Raw genomic sequence first — 5,165 nt, 5'->3', positions numbered from 1 at the left:
AGGTGATGTGGCGTGCCCATAACACACACACACACACACATACACCCTCCCCAGGCCAGAAATACTGGCTGCTCCCAGAAGTCATGAGAGGCTAGACTGGACGTGGTAGGCCCGCAAATTGCGGCGCGAATCTCGGAAGGCCTATGTGGCAGGCAACATACGGAATGCAAAGCTGACGGGCAGATTTCCGTACGGCAGTTTTGGGCCAGCTTTTGATTACGTAAATTTTTAAGCCTTGCTTTATTTACCAAGCCTTAAGAGGGATTGCCATTTATTTTCAAAGTGCTTTTAAATTTGAAGCTTTTGGGGCTATGCTTTTGGCATCCCTTGTAAACCTTTATAAGAGTGAGAAGGCCTCCCACTTCTCAGAGAATTTGGATGCAGAGTCTGAGAGTGAGAGCCTCCCACTCCATGTACTTTGTGCAACAAATTAATACAAAAAGAAATACCGAAAGGGGTGCCAGTCTTTGGGGCTAGTATCTCTAGGCACGGAACTTCGTTGGGTCATGTCGAATCAATTATGAACTGTGCACTGTTTTGAAGTGAATTCCTGTCGTGTCATGGTAGAATATTGACTTGGAGTGTCCAATTCTGTTACACTGGTATCAGAGCACGGCCAATTTCTCTCCTACCGACAAATCCGATCCACGTAAATGGCTTCAGATAGAGATCAATCGACTTCCTCTGCATCTGGAGATGCCGGAAGAGATCATGAAGAGGATTTACGCGAGGAGTATGGCCCGCCTTGGCCTACTCCGGCGGAGCCTGAAGAGATGGAGCGTCGACGATTGATCGACTATGCAACAAAGATGATGCTAAATTTTGCGAAGGACCCATTTGCAAAATTTATGAGCCAGACCTCCTTCGATGAGGTGCATTCACAGTGGCGGAAAACCACAGAACCACCCCTCAAAACCGGCACTCAAGAAACCTCCTACTCCAAGGACGTTTACAGAGCAAGAATTAGAAGAGGTGGTTGATACATGGATTTCTCAGCTTTTTGACGTGCATAACAAAGCAGAAAAGCATGACAAAAAGCAGAAGAAAGGAACTGACTTCCCGGGTTATTTGGGTTGTCAGTCTACATTTGCCTCGGCAAGAAAGCAGAAGAAGCGTGTTTGATTTGAAGGAGTACCCAGTTCTTCTTCTTCTTTTTCTTCTTCTTCGCGTTCTTCTAGCTCCTCTGACTTGAGCGAAGAAGACAGTAAAGGAAAAAAGCAAAGCTTCGGAAAGGGCAAGAAAAAGGCAAAGAAGTCTAAATCTTGTCCAGTTGTTGACAGTTCTACAGAGGACTCGTCTTCGGATAGTTCGGACTGTGATGACAGTAGCTTTTATGCAAAGAAGAAGAATTTTTATAAAGGCAACCAGTATGACTTTCTGGAAGATAAAAGCAAGAAAGTCCGAGAGTTTAAGGAAGGTGGATAGTCAATTAAATTTGACACGTTCTCTAGTTATAGAGATGCTTTGAAGGCTTTGGCTTTCATACATCAATTTGACATAGCTTTCTCTGGAGAGCATTACTCAGAGCACTCCAAGATTCGGAGGGCTACCTCTTACTTCAAGGGAAATGCTCGAACTTGGTGGTCCACGCTTCTATTGAACAAGACAGCACCAGTTAAATGGCTAAAGTTTAAAAGGCTTTTTATTTCTTCTTGGCTGACTCGAGAGTACGAACGCAAGATACGAACTGCTTGGAACTATCTTCGGATGAGCATGAAGGATCCATTAGATGCATATTGTGAGAGATTCTAGAGCTCTTTTCTACCAACCTCTTCATTTAAGAAGATCTCGTTCAAAGAACAGATTGAGCGGTTTACCTTGGGACTTCCTAAGGAGATCCGAGATCACTGCTTAGAGAAAAAGTCAAATTCCATTCAGGAACTGACGAGTCATGTAAAACGGGGTTTTGCCATTCATTCAGGCAGTTTGACCTACCCCATAGATGAAATCATGACACAAAGGACCGAAGAGACTTCGAACAATGAAAGTAGAAAGAAGAAGAGCAACCCAAAAAAGAAAGAAAAGGATGCACGATCCAAGCTCAACTCTTCGAGAGATAGCTCTTTACATCAAAGAGGGGAAGTGTTTTGGATCCGGGGAAACGGGGCATATCTCCGCGAAGTGCACTAAAAAGGCACCGAAAGAACAGAATGACAAAGACGAAGAAAGGCTTGAGAGTTTGAAAGCAGCTGAGGAACGTGGACGACAAGGCAAGATGAAAACAGGACTGGTTCTAGATTGCGTGGGTACTGACCCAAGCACGATGGATGAGAGTATAGAACTTTGTTGGGTATGGGGCAAAGTGAAAGACCAAGAAGCCCTAATCTTCTTTGATGGAGGAGCCAAGGCCAACTTCATTTCACCTGAACTGGCAATGCACCTCGAGATCACACATGATCGGATGGGACCACTAGCAGAGGCAGTTCTAGTGGCACCCGCAGGGACGTAGCCATTACACCTGTCATTGGAAAACTTCGGTTGCATTGTCAGGGGTATTTAGGGCATGAGGACTTCTACATAATGCCCTTGGAAGGTTGTTATGTCCTCTTGGGAATCCCTGGTACCATAAGAACAACGCCTTGGTCGACTATCGGGCGAGAAAAGCAACTTTGACTACAGAGAAGGGCCGAACTATTGTACTTGATGTAAAACTTAAGGGCGAGTCTGTACCTATTGTATCGGCTTTGGCCGTTTCAAAATTAATGAAATCTAGTTTGTTTGTTTACTCGATCTTTTTGAGAGAGTTGAATGATGAGAATAAGACAAATATGTCTGAACTTGATGAAGAACACCAAGATTTTCTCCACACTCATGCCGATTGCTTTTCAGAGGGTCTGCCAAGCGAGTTACCACCCACTCGTCTTGAGGATGATACCATTGATCTGATACCTGGAAGCACACCACCGAACCAGCCACCTTACCGTGTGAGCCGAGCCCAGAACGAAGAAATTATGAACCAAGTGAAAGTCCTCTTGGAAAAGGGTCTTGTCCAGCCTAGAACTTCACCGTACTCTCTCCTTTGTTGTTGTGGTAACAAACTGCTGACCTGTCAAAGCCTAAAGAATGGAGTCAACTTATAGAAGCCGGCCGAGGGGCCTAAACCCTAAGAAGAACAAGTAACAGAAGAAGAATTCCTACCAAATTATGGGGACCCTGTTTGTTGAGGCTCCAAGTGACATAAAGGATTTAAATAAAGCAGGATCCAGACACACGCCAAAACTGATGACGTTGCAGATTTTTGAAAATTGCACTGGCATGAGGACATGGCAGGCTGTACGAATTTCCATGATTTACGTTGGCAGCTTTTTGGCCTTGCTTTTGGACCAGATGCTTTTAAGTTTGAAGGCTTTTTATTGTAATGTCACATGACACATCCAACCCTATGTGTCCGTGGAAAAGCTACAGCACGACAAGGGTTCAGTCAGTCCAGCCAGTCTAAATTAGAAGTGATCTGGCACTTTTGTCAGTCTATTCGTCGACCGTGTATGCCTAGTCACTTAGTGTAGATGCATATCCTCTGGGTGCACACATCATGATCATAAGCATTCCCATCATAATCCTTCAGGGGAATTTTCCAGTGCATTTAGCCTATTTTACCTATTTTTGATATTTTTCACTTATTATTTTTAAGTGATTTTTGTTGGAAAGTAGGTAGGGCAAATTGAGTAAGTTTGTATATAAGCAAACCTAGACTAGCACTAATTGGTAGAAGAGGCAACAGGAGCTCCATCGCTCAACAGGCAACTTCTCATGCAAGCACCCTTGGTGGTTTTCCCTCCAAGCAAGAAGATCCACTCCCCTAGAGTTTTCGATCCAATTCAGCCTTGCCTAGAAGATTTCAGCCCTTGCGTTTTTTGCAAGCATCATCGCCAAGCAGTCCCTCGCCTAGAAGATTTCAGCCCTAGCATTTTTTCTCCCAGGAAACATCGCCACAACCCAACCCCCCTTGCTGGCGTTTTTGAGCATCACAGGATTGCCCACATGCATGGAGTTTTCAGCCATTAATAACATGTCTACAGTAGCGTCTTTTGGGTAGTTTTCAATAGATCAAGTCATGACGATTTTCAACCATTAGCGTTTTGCTACAGCACCGTTTGGACAGTTTTCAGCCGTAGTAGAATTCAGCCATAGCAACGTTTTTGGACAACAGATACGAGGTTGCAAATTTCAGCCCTTGGGTCGGTGTCGCCATCCCCATCATCATCACCGACATAGCCCCAAATTTCATCATTCACATGCATCCATTTTGTACGAGTTTGTGCAATCAATAGTAGACCACTCTCGTTTACAACGTCTCTGGTGTCGTATTTCTCTTCTCTCTCTATCTCTCAGTCTCATACACTTGCACGCAGAGTGTCCATTCACTTTGTTTATTATCATAGCACTCTCTCATTAAGAACGGAAGGCTCTCCCTTCCATAAGAACAAAAAGGAACCTTGAGCACATTACGGAGCATTCATCTTGAGAAAATTTTCAACATTCATTCCGCTGCACCTTACATTGGTATTAGAGCTTTGGCAGTGTTCTGTATCACTCAAGGAAAGAACCACAAGAATCACAAGAAATTTTTTTGCTTGTTGCGGTCGCACGAACCCAAGTTCGCTTGGGCGTGTCGATTCCTAATCGTGTTTTTGAAGAGTGACAGGATTCCCAAGAAAGAAGGGCTTGTCCAACCTCCCCTTGTGTCTCTTTTCACTCATTGAGAGCGGACCGTGCACTTAGCAGCCGGCCAATCGACGTGAGGTGGGAAAAAGAAACCTTGGTGTGAGCGCAAGGCCGCCAAGGGGTGCGCCCGTGGAAAAGAGTAGAACTTGGGTGAGGAGAACATCCTTCTCAAACACATATTGCAAGCGAAAGAAAACCTCAAGACCCTCAAGAACCTCAAGACCCTCAAGAACCAAAGACCCCAAGACCCTCAAGAACCCACGTTCCTTGTGAACTTAAGAACCAAAGATCATAGTGCATGGTCATCACCCGAAGCGGAATGGATACTTCGCATACAGGTGATGAGCATGAGAGAGGCGACGCAGAGTTCTCCCCACCAAGAGATTTTTCCGACCCACCCCCTTCTCCATCTACGCCACGAGTTGTACCAACTTCCAAGGAGGCGATGGTCAAGTCGATGTTGGACATAATGGCCCAACAATAAGAGGCCAATTGTGAAG

Source organism: Adiantum capillus-veneris, chromosome 5, assembly GCF_014529385.1.
Source record: "Adiantum capillus-veneris isolate H3 chromosome 5, ASM1452938v2, whole genome shotgun sequence".
In the NCBI taxonomy this organism is placed as follows: domain Eukaryota; kingdom Viridiplantae; phylum Streptophyta; class Polypodiopsida; order Polypodiales; family Pteridaceae; genus Adiantum; species Adiantum capillus-veneris.
The sequence above is the reverse complement of the archived record's forward strand: the minus strand, read 5'-3'. Positions refer to the sequence as shown.